At 44.0% G+C, this 25,187-nt stretch overlaps 1 long non-coding RNA gene across 1 annotated transcript; it reads left to right on the top strand.

Annotated features, from left to right (window-relative positions):
- LOC142049480 (uncharacterized) lies at positions 1-24,409 on the top strand. The gene is made up of 3 exons (XR_012657736.1): positions 1-122; positions 1,590-1,889; positions 24,316-24,409. It is a non-coding gene; the product is annotated as an uncharacterized LOC142049480 (long non-coding RNA).
- Positions 24,410-25,187: the final 778 nt, after the last annotated feature.

The following is a 25,187-nucleotide window of genomic DNA, read 5'->3' as shown; positions in this document are numbered from 1 at the left end:
TAAGAATCCTGCCTCGCTAACCATAAAGAACATTTCATCTGTGGACAGCGGACTGTGGATTTCTTGCGTAGCAGATAATATTGTGGGAGAGGACCAAGCCTCTGCCAAGCTCACGGTATTCTGTACGTAAGCAGGCTAAACCACATTGGCAATAACTATTTTGGGTAGAAATATTTGTTGGGCATACAGGTTGTTGAAACAGAAACACCCTTTAAGCATGTGAACAATCTATTGCAGTTAATTCTGGGAACAGCCTAATGAGCAGTTGTTATTTTTACCTTTTTCTGCTCTGAGTTCTGCAAAAGTTATGTTTCTAAATGACTTATCTTCCAGTCTGAGCAATCTGTAAGTAAATGTCTGAAACCCCAAATACTCAGTGGTACTGTCAGTGTGAACAGGGTTGTAATGGTGTGGATATATGTACACACTATCTTAGGAATTAAGAAGCATGAATACATCAAAAGTAATAGAAATTATTAATAATAAACTACAAATTTTAAAGTTCTAAAAAACTAAACCAACAATTGCTTTGTTCAAAAATTAACACACTTGCATCATTTGTTCTGCCAGATGTAAATTTATTTATCCTAGCTTTGATTAATTATTTGTCAGGGCCAAGGGACATGTAGTATAAAGCATTGTCTTCTTAGATCTGAGATTCCAGCCTGAATTTATTTTATGTGAAATATGTTTTCACAAGTTGCAACCCTCTGTTTAACTGAAGATGGGAATGGAACACTTTGTAGATGGAAAATTTTCTTCAGCATGTGTTCATGGCAGTAAACTTGAGGAGTCACTCTAGAAGCACTTAAAATGTTTTGTAAGTGGAAATTAGATATGTAATAGCTATGGAAAGGGACATAAACTAGAAATGTTTGAACAGTATAAATGAGATTGTGAGATTGTCATTGTTATGAGTATAACTAGATGAAATTGGATGCAGTTAAGAATGGATATCAAGGAAAATTTCCTAACAGCGAAATAATGTGCAAGGTGTTGAAATAGTCTCTTGAGGGAAAAAGAATCTGTAAACTTGAGGCATTTAGCATGTTTGAACAAAGAATGAGAAAATGTATAATAGAAAATGGTCCTTCCCTGACAGAAGAATCCAGGGAATGAAATCAGCTGTTTTGTCTTTGATTTATTTTTTTTAAAAGTCACCTGAAAGTTTGGATTCCTAGCTGAATATATTTCCAGTACTACTTGCTTTTGGCTGACTTATAAATATTTTTAATACTGTTTTGTTCCTTCAGCACTCCTCTGTGCCATTTTTTCAGCACAGTAAAGCTAAAATTTCCCTATCTCACTTCTCAGTGATCCAGTAACTGAACTTTCCACACCTTGCAGAGTAAGTGATTTAACGGGGGTTCACACTTTGTCAGAAAGAAACAAAACAAACTAGTTTGAAAAGAATGGCTTCATTTCAGTTGTGAGCACAGTACTCAAGGCAGAGTAGGTGGGCTTCCTGTGTGAGTATCTTCCAAATAGGTATAATTCCTTCAAGTAGTGTATTTTAGCACTGATAATCTAAGAAAAAAAAAGACATTTAGGATATTCTGATGTTCTTATCTTTTTTTCCCCCAATATAGTTGCACCAAATATCACATTTATTGAATCTCCAACTCCGGACCATCACTGGTGTATTCCTTTCACTGTGAAGGGGAACCCTAAGCCCACATTGCAGTGGTTCTATGAAGGGTCTATGCTGAATGAGTCTGAATACATCTGTACTAAAATACATGTTATCAATCAAAGTGAATACCACGGCTGCCTTCAGCTGGACAACCCTACCCATCTGAACAATGGTGCTTATACCTTACTAGCAAAGAATGAGTATGGAAAAGATGAAAAATGGGTTAATGCTCATTTCATGTCAGTGCCTGGAGATGGTGAGTATAATTTTTTTTTTTTATGTTATAGCAATTGCAAATTGACAAGAATGTGGAGACAGTGCTCCTGGCCAGCTTACCTATTTTGGAGGAAGTTTTCTATAGGCATGTTTTTTCTCTGAATGAATGTCTTCAAGATTAGTTGTAAAACAATTTTTTTTTACACTTTCTTCTTGTTTATTGCTTTTCAAGGGAGGCCATGCTAGTGCTCTCTAAATCCTCTCTTTGAGTAACCATCCTCAGTGTCAGTTAAGGCTAGTAAGGAATTGCTGTTTCTGAAGTGTTATCTTCAGTCTCAGTTCTGATCCTGGAAAGCACTTAATACCAATTCAGTCGCTCTGCAAGTTTTCTACACTGTGTACAAGTGCAACTAGGCAGTGTATCCAAGGGCACAGGGAATATGCTTACGTAGCATCTAGTACGTTGATGAAAAATCAGTAATGCAGTGCAGTGAGTTGATGATAATGTATTGTGTAGGACACTAGAGGGAGCTGGATAGAAAACGAGTAACCCAGAGGCAGGATGGACCAGTTCTCAGGTCCTCACAGGCATTTAGACATCCAGTTCCCATTCATTTCGGTGGAGGTTGGGCATCTGCATGCCTAGGAATATCTGTGCTCAAGATGTTTATCTTGAAATGTATGCATCTTATGCTGCTCTAAAGGCTCCAGGTCAGACCTCCTAAATGCTATGTGAGCAGTCTCAAGGTAGACTAATTCACTGAACTGCAGGGACTGCTGTAAGTAGTTAATGTACATGGTGGTTTGATGTTTTCCCACATCTTCAAAACCATATTTGAAGTGACTGTAAAAATATGAAGACGTACATGTAAGTGCATTGCTGTATGTGGGGAAAAAAAATGAGTGGACCTTGAGTGGAAATATAGGCATGGTTTTGTGCAAATAATTGCAGAATCATAGCTGAAAATATGAGCATGTGTATACTTCTGGCTTTTTAATCATGGGATAGAAATAGAATCATAGAATTGTTAAGGTTGGAAAAAACCCTTAAGATCATTGAGTCCAACCGCTAACCTATCACTGCCAAGTCTACCACTAAACCATATCCTCAAGCACCACATCTACCCTTCTTTTAAATACCTCCAGGGATGGAGACTCCACCACCTCCCTGGGCAGCCTGTTCCAATGCCTGACAACCCTTTCGGTGAAGAAGTTTTTCCTAATATCCAACCTAAACTTCCCCTGGCGCAGCTTGAGGCTGTTTCCTCTCATCCTATTGCTTGTGACTAGGGAGAAGAGTCTGACCCCTGCCTTGCTACAACCTCCTTTCAGGTAGTTGTAGAGAGCGATAAGGTCTCCCCTCAGCCTCCTCTTCTCCAGACTAAACAACCCCAGCTCCCTCAGCCGCTCCTCATAAGACTTGTTCTCTAGACCCTTCACCAACTTCGTTGCCCTTCTTTGGACACGCTCCAGCACCTCAATGTCCTTCTTGTAGTGAGGGGCCCAAAAGTGAACACAGTACTTGAGGTGCGGCCTCACCAGTGCTGAGTACAGGGGCACCATCACCTCCCTGGTCCTGCTGGCCACACTATTGCTGATACAAGCCAGGGTGCCATTGGCCTTCTTGGCCGCCTGAGCACACTGCTGGCTCATGTTCAGGCAGCTGTCAACCAACACCCCCAGGTCCTTTTCCTCCAGGCAGCTCTCCAGCCACTCCTCCTCAAGCCTGTAGCGTTGCATGGGGTTGTTGTGACCCAAGTGCAGGACTTGGCACTTAGCCTTGTTGACTCTCATAATGTTGGCTCTGGCCCAATGATCCAGCCTGTTCGGGTCCCTCTGTAGGGCCTACCTGCCCTCCAGCAGATCGACACTTCCACCCAGCTTGGTGTCATGTGCAAAGTTGCTGAGGGTGCGCTCAATCCCCTCATCCAGATCATCAATGAAGATATTGAACAGGACTGGCCCCAACACTGAGCCCTGGGGAACCCCGCTCGTGCCTGGCCGCCCACTGGATTTGACTCCATTCACCACCACTCTCTGGGCTTGGCCATACAGCCAGTTTTTAACCCAGCGCAGAGTGCACTTGTCCAAGCCGTGAGCAGCCAGCTTCTCCAGGAGGATGCTGTGGGTGACAGTGTCAAAGGCCTTACTAAAGTCCAAGTAGACAACGTCCACAGCCTTCCCCGCTGTGCTGGTTTTGGCTGAGAAGGGGTTAATTCTCCTCAGTGTGGGGGGTCGGCTACCTTTCCAGCTTCCCGAGCTCTGCTGCATGGCGGGGGGGCTGGGAGGGGCAGGGCCATGGTGGGGGCGGCTGACCCCAACTGGCCAATGGCATATTCATTGCATACCATGTGACACCATGACCAGCATATTAACTGGGGGGAGTTTGCGACTCGGGAGTGGCGCGGCGTCAGGGCGGTGAGTGGCTGCATCGTGTGCGGTTTGTTTCGGCGGTTCATTTCTTCTCCCCCCCCGCCCCCCGGGGTTTTGCACCTCTCGTTATTCTCCTTTACATTGCATTTTCTGTTGTTGATTCTTTTAATTATTAAACTGTCCTTATCCCAACCCATGAGCGTTACCCTTCTGATTCTCTCCCCCATCTACCAGTGGGGGAGTGAGCGAGCGACTGTGTGGGGCTGAGCTGCCGCTAAACCATGACAGTCTTTCTGGCGCCCAACGTGGGGCTCAAGGGTTGGAGATAATAACAGCTGCTGGTCACAGCGCCATGATCTTGTTTTTGCAGTTGGTGTTAAAGATTAGTGTTGGTTTGTTTAGTTTGCTGTGTTCTGCTGTGATTAGTAACGTTTTGCCTATGAGATCTGTTATACAAACACTCGTTTTCTGCTTTATCTGGTGTTTGGGGTTTTTGCTGAAACTGTTACTGTACTTTGGATACTACCTTGTTGAGGCAATTAGCAATTATACCTCCTCCTCTGAGAGATTTTATATGGAGGAAATACAGAATAGTACCTTTGCAACTTTGTTCTATGATGTCTGTGCCTTTGTTACAACAACCTTTTTGCATCTTGAACATCCTTGGGTGGTTAAGGTGCACTTATTGTTAGTTTTTGGGCATGTTGTTTTGGTTTTGACTAAGCAACTTAAGAATATCACCCAGAAATCTGCCCCGAGGCTTGATAGTTATGAGTGGCAGGGCATTTGGGATAGCATGGGCAAATACCTAGGGCAGTGGGCACCCCCAGTGTCTTGGAGTTTCACCCCCGAACAAGTGCAGACTCCTAAAAAACTAGTAGAATATTTGGAGGAAGTTGGAGTTCCCAGCGTAACAACATGAGAGACACAGATCACTGCAACGTGCTGTGGCCTGGCCCATGCATACTGAGCCCTGCTCAACAACATTCAGTGCTCCCAAGGGGAAGAGAATGTCTCTGGATTGAAAGGCAAAGTGACTGGTACTGTAGTCACACCAGCCCTGACGACAGGCACTGCAGCCACTCAAACCCCCACAACAAGTACTGGAGCTGGCTCAGAGAATCAACCCGTACCAGTATCAGTTGCCCCCATACACAAGACGAAATATTGGAAGCGGACATCAACTCGTTTAGAATGGGATGATGAAAAAGCAGGGCCGTCACAAAGAGAGGAGGAAGAAGTCATAAATTAAATAGAGACCACCCGATCCCTGTCCTTGAGTGAGCTGCGAGATATGCGAAAAGATTTCAGCCGTCGTTCAGGTGAGCATATTGTCACCTGGCTGCTCTGATGCTGGGATAATGGGGCCAGTAGCCTGGAACTAGAGGGAAAAGAAGCCAAACAACTGGGATCCCTTTCTGGGGAAGGGGGCGTTGACAAAGCAATTGGGGAAAAAAACACAAGCCCTCAGCCTCTGGAGGCAACTCCTGTCTGGAGTGAAGGAAAGGTATCCCTTTAAATATGATGTTACATATTGCCCAGGAAAATGGACAACTATGGAGAAAAGCATCCAGTATCTCAGGGAATTAGCTGTGCTTGAGGTGATTTATGGTGACCTGGATGATCAACGGTCATCCAAAGATCCAGATGAAGCCGAGTGCACACGACCCATGTGGCGGAAGTTTGTACGGAGCGCACCATCCTCGTATGCAAACTCATTAGCAGTAATGTCCTGGAGAGAGGATGAGACACCAACGGTGATGGAGGTGATTGATAGACTCTGGGATTACAAAACAAATATCTCTTCCTCACTCGTCTCTGCTGTGGAGAAACTATCCCATGAGGTCCAGCAACTCAAAGAAGGTATGTCCTGCTCCCCACCTGTACCGAGTAGTGTCTCAGATGTTAGGAATAAGTGTCCTTTTGCTCAAAAGAGACGATACACACAACAGGTTACCCTGTGGTTCTACCTGCGTGACCACAGAGAGGACATGATGAGGTGGGATGGCAAGCCTACATCGACCCTACAGGCATGAGTGCGTGAACTGCAAGGAAGAACAGTCACTCAGGGAGGCTCTTCCGGGAAAGCTGCTGCTCCAGTTTCCAGTGAGCAGGTCCGCAGACAGAGGAGTAGAAGCGCTGATTTTATTTTTAAGCGTAATAGAGGGACGCATGATTCACATTTACAGGAAGTGAGTTGTGACTGCCATGATCAAGACTAGAGGGGCCCTGCCTCCAGCCGGGTGGAGGAAAGGGATAACCAGGCTTACTGGACTGTGTGGATCCCATGGCCTGGCACGTCCGACCCACAGGAGTATAAAGCTTTAGTGGACACCAGCGCACAGTGCGCCTTAATGCCATCAAACTATATAGGGGCAGAACTCATCAGCATTGCTGGAGTGACAGGGGGATCCCAAGAGCTAACTGTATTGGAGGCCGAAGTGAGCCTAACCAGGAATGAGTGGCAAAAGCACGCCATCGTGACTGGCCCAGAGGCTCTGTGCATCCTTGGCATAGACTACCTCAGGAGAGGGTATTTCAAGGACCCAAAAGGGTACAGGTGGGCTTTTGGTGTAGCTGCCTTGGAGACGGAGGAAACTAAACAGCTGTCTACCTTGCCTGGCCTCTCGAAGGACCCTTCTGTTGTGGGGCTGCTGAAGGTCGAAGAACAACAGGTGCCAATCGCCACCACAACAGTACACCGGCGGCAATATCGCACCAACAGAGACTCTCTGATCCCCATCCATGAACTCATTCACCAACTGAGGAGCCAAGGAGTCATCAGGAAGACCCACTCACCCTTTAACAGTCCCATATGGCCAGTGCGAAAGTCTAATGGAGAGTGGAGGCTAAGAGTAGACTATCGTGGCCTGAATGAAGTCACTCCACCGTTGAGTGCTGCTGTGCCAGACATGCTAGAACTTCAGTACGAACTGTAGTCCAAGGCAGCCAAGTGGTATGCCACAATTGATATCACTAATGCATTCTTCTCAATCCCTCCGGCAGCAGAGTGCAGGCCACAGTTTGCTTTCACATGGAGGGGCGTCCAGTACACCTGGAATCGACTGCCCCAGGGGTGGAAACACAGTCCTACCATTTGCCATGGACTGATTCAGACTGTACTGGAACAGGGAGAAGCTCCAGAACACCTTCAATACATTGATGACATCATTGTGTGGGGCAACACAGCGGAAGAAGTTTTTGAGAAAGGAGAAAAAATAGTCCAAATCCTTCTGAAAGCTGGTTTTGCCATAAAACAAAGTAAGGTGAAGGGACCCGCACAAGAGATCCGGTTCTTAGGGATCAAATGGCAAGATGGTCGTCGTCAGATTCCAATGGATGTGATCAACAAAATAGCAGCCACGTCTCCACCAACTAGCAAAAAGGAAACACAAGCTTTCTTGGGCATTGTGGGTTTTTGGAGAATGCATATTCCACATTACAGTATGATCGTAAACCATCTCTATCAAGTGACCCGGAAAAAGAATGATTTCAAATGGGGCCCTGAGCAACGACAAGCCTTTGAACAGATTAAACAGGAGAATGTGCTGGTTCTGGCTGAGAACGGGTTAATTCTCCTGACCGTTGGAGGTGGGCTACCTTTCCAGCTCCCCATGCTCTGCCGTGTGGCTGGGGGCTGGGAGGGGCAGGGCCATGGTGGGGCGGCTGACCCCGACTGGCCAATGGCATGTTCATTCCATACCGTGTGACACCATGACCAGTACATTAAGGGGGGGCAGTTTGCATCTCCGGGGCGGTGCGGCATCGGGGCAGTGAGGGGCTGCGTCGTGTGGGGTTTGTTTCGGCAGTTTGTTCCCCTCCCCCCTCCATTCCTCCCCCCCGGCGTTCTGCGTCTCTCGTTGTTCTCCTTTACATTGCATTTTCTGTTGAGTTTCTTTTAATTTTTATTATTAAACTGTTCTTATCCCAACCCACGGGCGTTATCCCTCTGATTCTCTCCCCCATCTGCCGGTGGGGGAGTGAGCGAGCGACTGAGTGGGGCTGAGCTGCCGGCTAAACCACGACACCGTCATCCACTAAGTGTGTCACCTTATCATAGAAGGATACCAGGTTAGTGAGGCATGACCTCCCTTTCATAAACCCATGCTGGCTGAGCCCAATCCCCTGGTTGTCCCGCATGTGCTGCGTAATGGCATTCAAAATGATCTGCTCCATGACCTTTCCCTGGCACTAAGGTCAGGCTGATAGGCCTGTAGTTCCCCGGATCCTCCTTCCGACCCTTCTTGTAGAGGGGCATCACATTCGCTAGTTTCCAGTCATCTGGGACCTCCCTGGTTGACCAGGACTGCTGGTAAATGATGGAGAGTGGCTTGGTGAGCTCCTCTGCCAGCTCCCTCAGTATCCTCGGGTGGATCCCATCTGGCCCCATGGACTTGTGAATATCCAGGTGAAGGAGCAGGTCGGTGACTGCCACCTCTTCAACAACTGGGACTTCATTCTGCATACTATCTCCATCTCCCAGCACAGGGGCCTGACAACCCTGAGGATGACCAATCTGACTATTAAAGACTGAGGCAAAGAAAGCATTAAGTACCTCAGCCTTCTCCTCATCTTTTGTGGCAAGGTTACTTTCCGCATCCAACAAAGGAGGGAGATTCTCCCTGGCCCTCCTTTTGTCACTGATATATTTATAAAAACATTTTTTGTTATCTTTAACGGTGGCGGCCAGTTTAAGTTCCAGCTGGGCCTTTGCCTTCCTAATCTTTTCCCTGCATAACCTCACAACATCCTTGTTGTCCTCCTGAGTCACCTGCCCCTTCTTCCAAAGGCGGTAAGCTCTCCTTTTTCCCTTGAGTTCTAGCCAAAGCTCCCTGTTCAGCCAAGCTGGCCTTCTCCCCCGCCTGCTCGAGGTACAGCACATGGGGATGGCCTGCTCCTGCTCCTTTGAGACTTCCTTCTTTAATAACATCCAGCCTTCCTGGATTCCTTTGCCCTTCAGGACTGCCTCCCAAGGGACTCTGTTAACCAGACTCCTTAACAATCCAAAGTCTGCCCTTCTGAAGTTCAGGGTAGCAGTTTTGCTGACCCTCTTCTCCAATAATTGAAAACTCTATCATGTCATGGTTGCTGAGCCCAAGACATCCTCCAACCACCAACTCACCTACCCGGCCTTCTCTGTTCGTAAACAGCAGGTCCAGCGGGGCACCTCCCCTGGTTGGCTCGCTTACCAGCTGCGTCAGGAAGTTCTCTCCCACACACTCCAGGAACCTCCGAGACTGCTTTCTCTCTGCTGTGTTGTATTTCCAGCAGATATCTGGTGAGTTGAAGTCTCCCACGAGAACAAGGGCTAGAGATTGTGAGACTTCAGCCAACTGCTTGTAGAGTACTTAATAGCTTCCCTCTTTTTTGAAACAGCAATATGCCGTGCTAATATTATGTGATAGAATAAATTTTAATATTTAAATTTCCTCCCCTACATTGTAGGCTACAGACAGTGAAAATATGGTCTGTATTTAACATTTGTTCTTATCAGCTCAGCCTGCTATGTGGAGAGATATGGCAAGTCTTTTTCTCTCCCACCCTTTGAAAGTGAAGGTGAAGAGCTGATATAATGGGGCTCTATTTTCGCCTGCTGTTCTTAGTAGCTCCTCTCTCCTTTTTTCTCCACAGTCCTTCCTTAAATAGACTCATTACAGAAACAGGTCATGGTTTCAGCTACTGGCATTCTTTAATGTTACATTATAGCAGTTCAGTAAAACAGTTCACCTCTTAGATATTCTGTGTATGATGGAAGTTCTCTTACACACTGATTGTTTAATATGAATTTGGCTTTTTTTCTTAACAAAATAACAGTTCCTCTAATACGTTTATATGAATTTAATGTTCCATTTTTCTTTTATGCTTGTCCCCTGTAAGCTGAAAATTTCCCACTTGTGGCCATTTAAATTAAAGGTATCGTCCCAATTAGGACAGCATTATTTGTTCCTCCATTTTTATAAACATATGCATTATAAGTCTCCAAGATAATCTATGTTGTATTCAAACTGGACTACATACAGGCAGGATGTAACTGCATTAGAAATCAGTTTGTGTGTAGGGGATGGCACCAAACCAGTCTTAAAAATTAACAGCAGGGGAAATGACTTATCTAGGTAGCCTCCTCAATGTTTTTATTAGTGGGGCTTTTTCCTCTAAGACTTTTGGTACTGAGCTTTAGAATATTCCATAACATTGTTGTCTCCTCCATTGAATCTGGCATAAAAGTAAATGTTAAAAAACTAGTATCCTCTATGCAATGTATTACTTTTTTTTTGTTAGTATTACTATTTAAAGCACTGTCAGGATCTTTCAGGCTTTTTTCAGATCTTTATTTTTTCTAATCTTTCAGGCTTTTTCAGCGCTGTCGTTACTGTGTAGTATCGCCTTTTGGCCCACATATTGTAGAATGAAGCATAGAGATTAGGCCCATGCTGTGGTATCATGTTCATTTCCATGCCTTCATGACTGAATTAAATACCAGCCCTGATGTTTCATGGGGTGGGGTATCCTGACTGAGCTTTGAACTGATTCTCTGGTTATTAAATCACTTAAAGGCAAATGCACTGAAGATGAAAACAAAGGCCAATTCAAAAACCCTCACCTATAAACTATATGTCTGTTTAAAATAAATACAGCAAAGTCTGAAGCATGTTGTATCATCAGCAGCCTAATACTGTACTTTCAAAGTTGCATCAAGCATGATGAAGATAGGATTTGTGCTAAGATGCTCTCAGCTTCCAGCATGCGACTTAGGGACGGAGGATGCAAGCATAAAGGAGAGAGAAGCATGTACCACAATAGGATTTGGGTCAAGTTAATGATATCACAGTTAGTATTTTAAACAATCTTTTAATTTATAACATTAAGCCTAGGGAAACAAATTTCAAATTGTGTTAGCTAGATTTTTAACTAGGTTTAATCTGCTAATCTTCATGGATTCCAGTGAAGCTGTTGTTGCTGAGGATAATTTGGCTGTTTGAGACTACATTACAAGTGCTAAGCAATAAACAGCTGTGTTTTATTCCAGAGGCTGTTTCCATAATTGATCCATAACAGCTAATGAGTGCTGGAGAGATTTTTACCAATAATAGCTATTTTAAAATGAATTAATTAATTTTTAAATGAAATAATTTATCTACCAGCCCTCTACTTTAAAATTAAGATGAAGGAATTCAAGTCATGTAGTATCTTGTCATAGTATAATAATATGTTAGATATGCATAGTAGCATCCTGCTGGTTTGGCATAATAACATGTGACTATGTTGCACAAGTATTTTTTTGGCTTGAGTCTTTTGTCGGTACTTTATTTTGAAAATGTCAACTTTATAAAGAAAGAAGCAAGCAAACCAAATGTAGTTGAGGCAGTTTATAAAGAGGGAATGAATAGGATACGTCGGTAATATTTTATATGCACAACAACCTTTTCTAACAGGGAATAAAACAACAAAGCTGTTCTTTGCAGTAAGAATAATTGCATGTAAACATGCAAAAATACTGTGGTAAAGTTTAATGTTAAAATAGATTCAACCAATGTTTTGATGATGTTTTCATGCAGGGAATACTACATAGAAATTTGGGGTTGGTCCGACTTCTTGATTTTTTTCAACTTACAAGTTGTTGTGGTTTAACCCCAGTCAGCAACTAAGCACCACACGGCTGCTCGCTCACTCCCCCCACCCCTGTGGGATGGGGGAGAGAATCAAAAGAGCAAAAGTAAGAAAACTTGAGGATGAGATAATAACAGCTTAATAATTAAAATAGTAGTAATAATAATAATAATGAAAAGGAAAACAACGAGAGAGAGGCAAAACCCAGGGGGAAAAATGATGCAAGCACTCACCACCCACCAACTGATGCCGCCAGTCCCCAGGCTGCAATTGCTGCTTCCCCATGCCAAATCCCCCCAGTTAATATACTGGGCATGATGTCATATGATATGGAATATACTTTTCATCAGTTTGGATCAGCTCTCTTATCTGTGCCCCCTCCCCTCCCAGCTTCTTGTGCACCTGGCAGAACATGGGAAGCTGGAAAAGTCCTTGACTAGTACAAGCACTACCCAGCAACAACCAAAACATCGGTGTGTTAACAACATTGTTTTCATACTAAGTCCAAAGCACAGCACTAGGCCAGCTGCAGTGAAGAAAATTAACTCTATCCCAGCTAAAACCAGGGCACAAGTGAAGTATTTAGTTATATAAAAGGTATTTGAATGGCATAGATGACTTCCTGGTTTATATGACCCTAGTAGGAATCACAGGTTACACCAATCTGATTATTTTATCCCATTTCCAGTAAACAGTAATAAAAATATTTTCATTTAACTCAGGAGAAAAGGCCTTAAGAAGGTTAGGATTTTTCTTCAGATTATGAGAAGTAGGACTCATACAGAAGGTAAACTGGTTCTTTTATCAGCTGAATGTTTTATACTGGAAAAACTGAATCCATGAAGGTTTATGGACAAAAAACCCTGGTCAGAACTTGATTGAGGACAGATAGCAGTACACACTTATTTCACTTGTTATTTATTTCTGCATATTGACATGACCATTCTCATGGGGTCTCTTAATCTATATCTCTGGGTACTAGAATATCTCTGTATGCATTTAAAAATGGACCTAATTTTCTGCTGCCATTTTGCAAATAGGTTGCAACTCTTACATTTTCAGCACAGGTTCTCATGCTGTTAAAATAAGCAGAAGCAACTGTGTTGTGGTCATACTTCACAGTGGCTTTATGCCAGTGTAATGTCACTGGTACGGAATTACTGTATGGTACTATAAACAGAATTATGCTTTTTGAATTTTGACTAATCTTTAGAGGTTTTAACTATCTATTAATTTTATTACCAAACCAACAACAAAAAGAGTAAATATACTACATAAGGCATGCTATAAATACATTATAGACCAGGGTAAACAGGCATGTTGAAATATAACACAAGTATCTTCCGAAGCATGAATAGCCTAATATTATACTAACTTCGGTGTGTGTTATACTCGCATGTGTGCTTAGCCTTATATATGTGTAGCAATTGGAAAAAGCTGAAAACTGGAACTAGTAAAATTTAGAAAAGTATATACTAGACAGGTATCCAGTTTGCTTGTGTAAAGGCTGGCTTCTCTAGTTTCTTTGCATATGAGAAATCTTATTCTTTCAGTAAGAGTTCTGTCTGTGGATCAGGTGTGCAGCTGGCTTCTTGGGAGCATCCCCTAACAGCATCCTCTAGCCTTTGATTTGCTACAGTGCTGCAGCTCTAAACCAGAACCAGTTTGCTCTCACAGTGATTTAACTGCAAATTTTTTGACCAGGTAAAAAAGTCAGTTATTGTAACTCCCACTGAAGCCTGCTTCCACTTAATGTCAAGGAGAATTTTACCATTGATTTTTCAACAAGAATAGTTACTATTGCACTTATTCCAGATATACATTAGCAGCAGAGAGCAGAATTTTGCCCATTTGGTAAATATGCCTGCTTTTACTCTTTTACTAGAGCAAATGCCCTGTGTATTATCTGTTTCACATGAAGCAAAGTGTTAACGTTTGGGATAGCTCTAAAATAATTGTAAATTATAGTACAATATATTGATGTTGATTTGCATTTGTGTAGGTACTGACCATTGCTATTGCAAATAACATGTAATCTCTTAAAAAATGTCCTAAAGAAACTCTTATTCTTCCAGCATTTGCAATCTATTTACAAAGGCTTTTCTTTGTTTTTTTTTTTGTTTTTTTTGTTTTCTTTCTCTCCATGCACAGGTAGTGGCCCAATTGTGGATCCAGACGTTTATGGTATATATTTGATTTTTTCTTTTTCTTTTAATAGAAATAAAGGAACTCAAACCACTAAAAGATTGAATGTCGGGCTCAGTTAAACTGAAATAGCATATATTATAACACAGTTCTAAAAGGCACTTTGTATTGTTGGTTCTTTTCCTGACATATTATTTAAGATAAATGAAGGCAATTTTTATTTACACTGCTGCTTTTGATTCAGATTAGCATAAATCCACTGCTACTGATGGTTACAATAGGTACTGTAGGGTGACAACTGTCTGATGTAGCATATAGGCATGAGATTTTCTGATCTTTCCAGAGGCATTTCTTGGAGGAAAGAGAGTTCATGATTTCTCCTTATATAACTTATTTTTTCAGGGATGATTCCATACTTGTTTTGCCTCTTAAGGTGAATTTAGAGGTACATTTTTAAAATTAGTTTGGCACAAGTGAGTTTTCCTGTAGGTAATTTTTCTCTGTCATCTCATTTGTAACTTCCTTTAGTCCCTCTTGCATAAGCAGAACATCAACTCCGTGATATCTGAGAGATTTGATGACATAGTGTTCAAGTTATTTTTTAGTTAAGCAAAATATTTTAGGCTATACCTATTGAAAGCCAATGTACATTATAATAGAAGCTGCAAACTGAAAAACAACTAGCTAGTTTTACATAATAGTTCTGCTATACTTCTGCTGAGCATGAAAGTACATCTGAACCAACACATCCAAAATACCCTTTAGCTTCCAGCAGAAGCCAGATCCTGTTTGGAGTATTTTTATTTGGAGAAAATGGCCCATGAATCAATTTTCCTTAAGCTGATTTAAATGTTATTACTCTGATTCCATGTCATTAAACTTTAGCAAATATGCATTTGAAGCATAGCTTGCCCGCCGTCTCTCCCCAATTTTTTTTTTTTTTTGAGGGGGAGGAAGAGGTGATGGTTTCCTACATGTGTTGTGTTATATACATTGTATACATGAAGATTTTGAGTCTGAGCTGTTTATCAAGGTCCTGATGCATGTGTATGAGTACTGTAATTCAGTTGACTGGTAGATTTGGTTAAAATGTGTGCTTTGAGTTGTGCAAGTGAATCACAGCCTGCAAGATCGAGTTCTGATTAAAACAATATTCCTTTTTATTTCTGGCTTTTCTTTCTACTTTTTGAAATTGCTGCCTTTGATCTGTGTTTCAGTGACTTAGTGCTTGCTTTGTGCAACACTTTGTAGTCTGGAGTGTTTCATTAATTATTCCAAATTCACAAGTCCAGTTGGTGAGATGAATAAATAAGGCTAAAAGTCTAGAAACTGTTATACTTCTTGGGAAAACCACTGCATGACTGATTGTGGAACCACCTGGGAATTAGCTCCACCTAGAGACTGAGCATTTTTCATGACTTCTTTTCAGACCCTTCAATCTGTATGCTAATCTATTTACCCCCAGTTTAGATTATGTTGGAAGCAAGATTTAAAGGTCTCCTTCCTGCTGTTCTCCCCTTTAAAACATATTTTTTCAGACTCATATGCTAATCATGCTGCAAATTTGCACCATGTAAAGAGTAAAGACAACTGCAGAGGGTTTGACCCTGCAGCATGTTGCACAATATCTATGTGTTTGTAAGAGGCTTGGGTCCTGGTAAAGTCAGGGTGCTTGGATTGTGCCCTAGTACTTTAACAAACTCAGGGGAGTTCATCATAGAATCATAGACTGGTTTGGGTTGGAAGGGACCTTAAAGATCATCTAGTTCCAACTCCCCTGCCATGGGAAGGGATACCTTCCACTAGACCAGGTTGCTCAAAGCTCCATCCAGCCTGGTCTTGAACACTTTCAGGGAGGGGGCATCCACAACTTCTCTGGGCAGCCTGTTCCAGTGTATCACCACCCTTACAGTAATGAATTTCTTCCTTATGTCCAATCTAAATCTACCGTCTTTCAGTTTAAAGCCATTACCCCTTGTCCTATCACTACATGCCTTTGTGAAAAGTCCTTCTCCAGCTTTCTTATAAGCCCCCTTTAAGTATTGAAAGGCTGCTATAAGATCTCCCTGGAGCCTTCTCTTCTCCAGGCTGAACAACCCCAACTCTCTCAGCTTGTCTTCATAGCGGAGGTGCTCCAGCCCTTGAATCATCTTTGTGGCCTTCTCTGGACTCGCTCCAACTGGTCCATATCCTTCTTATATTGGGGTCCCAGAGCTGAATGCAGTACTGCAGGTGGGGTCTCCCAAGAGCGGAGTAGAGGGGGAAAATTACCTCCCCTGACCTGCTGGTCATGCTGCTTTTGATGCAGCCCAGGATACAGTTGGCTTTCTGGGTTGCAAGCACACACTGCTGGGTCATGCTGAGCTTCTCATCAACCAACACCCCTGAGTCCTTCTCCTCAGGGCTGCTCTCAATCCATTCTCCTCCCAGCCTGTATTTGTGCTTGGGATTGCTCCGACCCATGTGCAGGACCTTGCATTTGTCCTTGTTGAACTTCATGAGGTTCGCACGGTCCCACCTTTCAAGCTCCCTCTGAATGGCATCCCTTCCCTCTAGAGTATCAACCACATCACTCAGCTTGGTGTCATCTGTGAAGTTGCTGAGAGTACACTCAGTCCTACTGTCTGTGTCGCCAACAAAGATGTTAAACAGTGCTGGTCCCAATACCGGCCCCTTGAGAAGCGCCACTCATCATTGGTCTCCATTTGGACATCGAGCCATTGACTGCAACTCTTTGAGTGTGACCATCCAGCCAATTCCATATCCATTGAGTGGTCCATCTGTGAAATCCATGTCCCTCCAATTTAGAGACAAGGATGTCATGCAGGACAGTGTCAAATGCTTTGCACAAGTCCAGGTAGATGATGTCAGTTGCTCTTCCCTTATCCACCAACACTGTAACCCCGTCATAGAAGGCCACCAAATTTGTCAGGCATGATTTGCCCTTAGTGAAGCCATGTTGGCTGTCACCAATCACCTCATCCATGTGCCTTACCATAGTTTCCAGGAGGATCTGCTCCATGATCTTGCTGGGAACAGAGGTGAGACTGACTGGCCTGTAGTTCCCCAGGTCTTCCTTTTTCCCCTTTTTAAAAATGGGGGTTATGTTTCCCCTTTTCCAGTCAGTGAGAACTTCACTGGACTGCCATGATTTTTCAAATATGATGGATAGTGGCTTAGCAACTTAATCTGCCAGTTCCCTCAGGACCCTCAGATGCATCTCATCAGGTCCCATGGACTTCTGCACCTTCAGGTTCCTTAGATGGTCTTGAACCTGACCTTCTCCTACAGTGGACAGTTCTTCATTCTCCTAGTCCCTGCCTTTGTCTTCTGCAACTTGGACGGTGTGGTTTGAGTACTTGCCAGTGAATACTGAGGTAAAAAAGTCATTGAGTAAGCCTTCTCCATATCCTGGGTAACCAGGTCTCCCATTTCCTTCCAGAGAGAGCCCACATTTTCCCTAGTTGTCCTTTTATCACCACTGTACCTATAGAAGCTTTTCTTGTTGCCCTTGATGTTCCTGGCCAGATTTAATTCTATCAGGGCTTTAACTTTCCTAACCTGATCCCTGGCTGCTCAGACAATTTCTCTGTATTCCTCCCAGGCTACCTGTCCTTGCTTCCACCCTTTGTAGGCTTCCTTTTTGTGTTTGAGTTTGTCCAGGAGCTCCTTGTTCATCCATGCAGGCCTGTTTTTGCCTGACTTCCTCTTTGCTGGGATGCATCACCCCTGAGCTTGGAGGAGGTGATCCTTGAATATTAACCAGCTTTCTTGGGCCCCTCTTCCCTCCAGGGCTTTATCCCATGGTACTCTACCAAGCAGACCCCTGAAGAGGCCAAAGTCTGCTCTCCTGAAGTCCAGGGTAGTGAGCTTGCTGTGTGCCCTCCTCAGTGCCCTTAAGATCTTGAACGCCACCATTTCATGGTCACTGCAACCAAGGCTGCCCTCGAGCTTCGCATTTCCCACCAGCCCCTCCTTGTTGGTGAGAACAAGGTCCAGCATAGCACCTCTCCTCGTTGGCTCCTCTATCACTTGGAGGAGGAAGTTATCATCAATGCATTCCAGGAACCTCCTGGATTGCTTAATTGCTTATGCCCTGCTGTGTTGTCCCTTCAACAGCTATCGGGGTGGTTGATGTCCCCCATGAGGACCAGGGCTTGTGAATGTGAGGCTGTTCCTACCTGTCTATAGAGGGCCTCATCCACTTGGTCTTCCTGGTCGGGTGGCCTGTAGCAGACCCCCACTATAATGTCACCTGCCTCTGCCCTCCTTTTAATCCTGACCCATAAGCTCTCATTTGGCTCCTCATCCATCCCCAGGCAGAGCTCCACACAGTCCATCTGGTCAGGGTGACACCACTTCCTTGTCTCCCCTGCCTGTCCTTCCTAAAGAGCCTGTGTCCTTCCATTCCAACACTCCAGTCATGGGAGCCATCCCACCATGTCGCCATGATGCCAATAAGATCACAGTCCTGCAGGCATGCACATGTGTCTTACTCCTCCTCATGCTATGTGAGTTTGCATAGAGGCATTTAAGTTGGGCCCCTGATGAAGGTGACTTACTGGCTGGAGTGGCTGGAGTTCCTTTGTGCTGCCACTGGCTGTGGCACCAGTCCTGTAACCATTTATTGATTTGCCAGATTTGACTAGCCATTTCAAACCCATTCCCTTTGAATGGGAGGGCTGTTGAAAAAACTACCTGCACTCCAGAGTCCCTTACTGCTGCTCCCAGGGCTCTCTGTAATCCTTCTTGACACTCCTCAGACTGTTCCTGGCTGTATCACTGGTGCCCACATGAAACAACAGCAGAGGATAATAGTGGACTGTATGAGGCTTGGTAGTGTATTGGTGACAACCCTGATACGAGCCCCCGGTAAGCAGTACACCTCTCTAGAGAGTGCATCAGGTCAACAAATGGGTGCCTCCATACCTCTCAGAAGAAAGTTGCCTACTATCATCCAGTGCCTTTTCTTAGTTGCACTGGTTGTTATATGGGGAGCAGATTGGGCTACCTTAGCTCTAGCATCTCTCCTGGTGTGATGGGTCTTTCCTCTTCAGTCTGCAGAGCAGTGAAGCGGTTCTGCAAGAGCACCTCAGGCTTCAGGGGGAAGCTGGTCCTTGCCATTGCAACTGTCCATTCTTCTGCTTTATTGGCCTCCCTCTCTTCTGTGTGTGCTGGTGAGGGAGTTTTTGGCTGTTTGGCTGTGGGTCCACTGCAGACTGCACTTTGAACCAGCTATATAACTCCTCAGCCTCCCTGATGTTACACAGCCTTCTCACCACCTCCTGCAGCTCAGCCACCTGCTGCAGGAGGTCCTCCACCTGAGCACACCTTTTGCAGGCAGGTCTGCTGCCTGTCTTTGCCCCAGGAGAAAGGTCTAGGCACTTCCTGAAGTCTGAGGTCTGCGCTGTAGCCTCTCCCTTCAGCAGCTCCATCTGGGTGGAGGCATCGGCCACTGCTGGGGTAGATGGTGCAGACCCCCCTAGCCAGAGATGCAGCCTTAGCTCTCAGACGAGTGCCCATCATTCTGCCTTGAGGGTCAGGTATGATGAGTGCCCTACACCTGTGCAGATGGTCACAGAACAGTGCCTGGTTTCTGGGTTATGTGTACTTCAAGTCTCCCACCCGGCCATTGGAACGCCCCTCCTTCGAAGAGGTGCCCTCCCTGCTCATCCTGTGTGAAATGCCATGCAAACTGCCATTCCATGCCCTGGCTGACGTGCCACACCCTGTTTACCCATCCTGTTAACAGTGCTCCTGGTTGCTAGCACTCCCTAGGGATGCCTTTTGTGGGAGTTGCAAGGTATTTCTCTATAAGTGTCAGGGCACTGCAGTGCTGGTGGCTTTTGGGGGGGGCAGGTGTCAAGGGTATCTTCAGGCTGGCAGGGCAGCGGTATTGCCAGACAGGGCCTGTCCCACTGCCCCCAATGAGGGAGCAAAGCAGGCTGTGGGGGCAGCCGGGGGCAGCCCGCAGCCAAGGACCTCTGGTGCCTCTGTAGGGATAGGGCTTGGCTGTGGCCAGGATGGGCTGTCAGCCCATGAGTGGGGGTCAGGATCAGGACCAATGAGGGTAATGAGGGTCAGATACAGCCCTAGGATGGCAGGGCAGGGCCATGGGGACAGGGACAGGCTGAGGTCAGGCCAGGATGTGAGCCTAAGTGTTGGGCTTGGCTCAGCAGGACCCATGACAAGGCAGGGCAGGGCAGGGCTGTGGCAGAGCTAGAGACCAACACTCTTATGGTGTTGCTGGGGTGGGGATTGATGGCCCTGGACTGACCTGAAATGAGGCTCCTAGACCTATGAGCAGGGGTGGAGGAGGCCCCAGGGGAGGCTGGGCAGGGCCCTGACAATGGACTGGACCTTCACAGAAGAGGTGTGTGATTCTCCCCACGTGAATAGATGCAGGAAAAAGGAGGAATGTGACTAGGCAAAAATAAAATGGAACAGGGTATGAAGGGTGTCCTTTCAATTCAAAGGAGCCAAAACAGCCTAGAGAGACTAATCATGAGATTTCAACCAACTAGAAAAATTCCAGACAAAGAACGTCCCTATGTGCCCCTGAGAAAAGGTTTGTGGCAGATTTTCACAGCTGCTATTGGGCTGGTACTTGGTCTCTGCAGTGCCTGTGCATCGCCTGAGCTCCCTTAGCCAGCAGGATGAAGTTAGGATCTGGTGTAGGATGATTATGGCCCTCATTGCTGTGCCTTGTGTGGGTAAGCAAGGCTTGGCTGCATGAGGGCAGGGGACTCTAGCCTTGAGTACCCTCTGCATAGAGCAAAGCCCTTTGTAGTGGGATTTGGTCTGTCCCTTGGAATTTGACCTTCAGTGCTCTGTGCTTCATATGAGGTAATTACCATTAAATGTTTTAAAAATACTATGGGAAACAGAAGAACTGACAAACTCACAAAAGTATGCATGATGTTATGTTTGTTGGGGGAATTCTATCCACATTGTACTTCATATGCTCAAAGCACAGAGCAATCAATCCCTAATAACTAATTCCCACAGAATCTTGTGGAAAAGTCAAATAAGAGATGTTATCACAGTTTTGTATGAGAGGTAACTGAGAAAGAAAAATAAAGTGACTTGCCCAGAGCTGAGCAGGAAATCAAATGCAAAGATGGCTCCTTTGGCTCCTAGTTCATGTTTTAATGCCATGCTGCTTTTTCTAATGTGGTCATGAAAATGAGAGACAGTATGCCCCATAAAACTGCACTCCCAGGGATATTTTGCAGAATGACTCCCTGATACTTATGACAGTGCTCTTGTCTGGATCCCAGCTGCTTTACACCTTGTTTATAAAACAGCTGCAAAATGCTCCCATGTTTTAGTTGTGATTTACCTCAGTTGGTGTAGGAATATATGTCTGTATAAGTTACTAGACACCAGAGAATGTAGCCCTGAAACAGTACAAGTCCCACATAGCATGAGTCAAGAGTCATGACCCTGTCTGCATCAGAATGCTATGTGCCTAACCAGAATTTCATAATAAAATTAACAGTAATTCATTTAATTCATAATTTCCTGGGTTTGGTTGGATAACTGTTGTGCATGTTTTCCTTGCCTGGATCACCCATTTCAAGAGGCTTTGAAAATTTGGCACCAATTCAAATGTAAATGGTTCACAGTTATACAGTGGGAAATGGCAATGCAACACTGATGTACTGAAGTGGTCTACTTTATCCCTTGCCCTTTTTAATAATACTGCATTCAGAGGATTCATAGACTCAGACCTGAAATATTTTGCATAGTTCTCATTAGTCCTTCAGGGTATGATTTCCAGTATCATAGTATAGAAATGAACATAAACAGAACTGCAAATAGCTTCAGCTTTTGCTCCCCATTATTTACAGGTAAAATTAAGAGCAAAAATATTCCCTCTTAAAATTTTGCATTATGGAGACAGACCAGTGAAGGCTTTTAAGTTTGTTTTCTATATTGTTGCTATTATAAAGCTACTGTAAATAAAGGGTTGGTCAAAACTATCTTAGTGAAGACATTGCCAGAAAACTGTAAATGAAGCCCAATCTTATAGCTTGAGATACTTGTTATAAACTGGGTTCTCCACTGATCAAGAGTCTAGGTGCTGCCTGCAGATGAATAAAACTGAAATCTTCTCTGCTGTGGCAAAAGTTGTATTCACAGTAGTGCATGGTCTGCACAGAACCTTGTCTCAGTGTCCAGGCTGTTTGTCCAAGTGGGGAATTCAGGTAGGATTTATTTTGCCTGGAATAAGGATTGCTGCTCTTTTGCCTTTCACTACTGTTTTAACCTTGCTGCATAGGAAGCTATAGACATAGGGATGCAATGCTCACTTGAAGAATGTAAATGATAAAAGGCCAGGAAATTAATTTTTTTTTTTTTGTGAAAGCTCTGTAGACTATGTATTTTAGCTTGAAAAAATCCTATCCTTTGGCATGTACGGTATAGAGCCAGAATAGACTTAGCGAGTTGATTAGATAACCTGACTATAGCACTGGTGGCAGAGGTAGCTGTATTAATTCACATACCAAAAAAATATGCAGCCTGCTAAGTGCTTTGCAGAAAGTAAGTGTATTTGTGCATGCATGAAGATCAAAAGGCTGGTGCAGCTTGTTGCTAGCGTTGCCAGCTGAGGTCTCCAAAACAGCTTTGGGAGCTAAAGAAGATAAAGGCCCTCCCTGCCCCTTGCCCAGTAGCAGCTCTGAGGTTGGAAGAGTTCCTGCCTCCGTGGTTTGTGAGCTATGCCTCTGAATTTTGCTTTTTCATATTCACAGTTACAATTTCATCTGTAGACTTATGGCACTGATTTTACTCAAAATATATAAAGAAATACACAATTAATTACAAATTTAAATTAGAGTGCTAGAGGAGCATTTGCAATAAATGTACTTATTGCATTTGTTGATTTCATCTGCACACATTACAGTCACACAATTGAAACATTATGTATATTTCCAGATGCAATCATAAAAAATATTAAGCATTTTTATTTTAATGAATGTATCTAAATTCATACATGTACTATTTAATTCTTATCTCATTTGAATAATTTTGACAGTAAATCATGGACTGTATATATCTGTGTTTCATTTAAAAACAATTTTAAATAATTAAGCCATACTCATTCTTTTGATGGAATTGTCCTGGATTCATCCCTGCAGACCTATTAGTAGCATTGTTTTGCTAAATCAAATTTCTTCAGACCATCTCAGGTACATAACTTTAACGTTTACATGTATAAAAATTTAGCATGTTAGACTGTAACCTCTATGCACACAACAGCATTACTCATTTTTTTTTAACCTAAGAAAACCAGCTTTTTTTGCATTTGATATCAATACATTAGCTAAAAGGTCATCTGCCAAGTTCTTCCTAGATAAACAAAAAGTCCCCAAGCTAATTTCTAAGTGTTGTGGTTTAGCCAGCAACTCAGCCCCCACCCAGCCACTTGCTCACTCCCCCACCAGGGGGATGGGGGAGAGAATCAGAAGGGTAAAAGTGAGAATGCTCGTGGGTTGAGATAAGAAAAGTTTAATAATTAAAATAAAACAATAATAACAACAATAATAATGCAATGAAAAGGAAAATAATGAGAGAGGCCAAACCCGGGCAAGGGGGAATGAACAACCAAAACAAACAACATATGACACAGCCCCAACAACCTCCCCTCCCACACCAACTCCCCCGGTTAATATACTGGTCATGGCATCACATGGTATGGAATATCCCATTGGACAGTTGGGGTCAGCTGTGTTGGCTGTGGCCCCGCCCCTCCCAGCCTCTTGCCCACGTGGCAGAGCATGGGAAGCTGGAAAGGTCCCTGACTACTACAGGCACTACTTAACAACACTGAGCTGCTACTTAACAGCAACTAAAGCATCAAGGTGCCATCAGCACTTTACCAGCTACAGTGAAGAGAATTAACTCTATCCCAGCCAAAACCAGCACACTAAGTCAGTCCTATATTTGGCTGAATACAAGGCTAGAGAAGTTCATTGTAGAGGACAGTCTTCTATTTTTAATGGGAAGTCAGAAGCACATAAAAATATCTTTATGGATGGAGTTCTTATTTAACTCTAGTTTTTCTAATATTAATCTATATTATGACGTAGAACCCTTCTCTATAACGCTTCTTTTTTCAAGTCTGTCAGTCACAACACATTTGTTCATAATTATGTCACAAAGATCCCCACAAATGTATTAGGTACAATAGAAATAATGTATCATTTTCAAATTGCTCAGAATGCTGATAAGTGTTACTGTCATTATGTTACTACAAAGCTGAAGTAATAAAGACAACCCTTTCCCCTTCAAGGTTATGAAGTTATAAAAGCACCCTTTTTTTTTCCTTTCCTAAGAGTATGAAACCGCACCTAATGGCCTTGGAGACACCATGAATAACAGTAATCGAATCACTTCTGCAGAAGTTTCCAACAAAGAGAATGAAGATAGTATCACTGTAAGTATACACATTGTTTCCTGATCTGTAATCTTGGCAGATTTTTTGACTGTACAACTGTCGTGGTTTAGTTGGCAGCTCAGCCCTACACAGTCGCTCGCTCACAACCCACCAGTAGATGGGGGAGAGAATCAGAAGGGTAACGCTCGTGGGTTGGGATAAGAACAGTTTAATAATTAAAATTAAAAGAAACAACAACAGAAATGCAATGTAAAGGAGAACAACGAGAGGCGCAAAACCCTGGGGAGGGGGGAGGGGAACGAACCACCAAAACAAACCGCATGCGATGCATCCGCTCACTGCCAACCAACCCGACACCGCACCGCCCCTGAGCCGCATACTGCCCCGCCTTAATGTACTGGTCATGGTGTTACATGGTATGGAATGAACCTGCCATTGGCCAGTCAGGGTCAGCCGCCCCCACCATGGCCCTGCCCCTCCCAGCCCCCTGCCATGGGGCAGAGCGAGGGAAGCTGGAAAGGTAGCCGACCCCCCACGGTGAGGAGAATTAACCCCTTCTCAGCCAAAACCAGCACATTCTCCACCCCTTATTCCATACCATTTACACCATGCCCAGGTCCCATACGATGCAATACAACCGTACCAACCACCACCCCTCCCCTTCCCATCCTTTAACATAATACACAGACATCATTCCCTTGGTTCATGGACCTTCCCTGTAAAATGTCCATTAAAATGTCCATTGAATTCACCCAGTCCATGACTCTGGGCTCCATCTGCCGTATCAGTCTTTCAGGGTGGGAGAGGTGG

This window comes from Phalacrocorax aristotelis, chromosome W, assembly GCF_949628215.1.
Source record: "Phalacrocorax aristotelis chromosome W, bGulAri2.1, whole genome shotgun sequence".
NCBI classification, from domain to species: Eukaryota; Metazoa; Chordata; class Aves; order Suliformes; family Phalacrocoracidae; genus Phalacrocorax; species Phalacrocorax aristotelis.
This window is presented reverse-complemented; position numbering and strand designations above follow the sequence as displayed.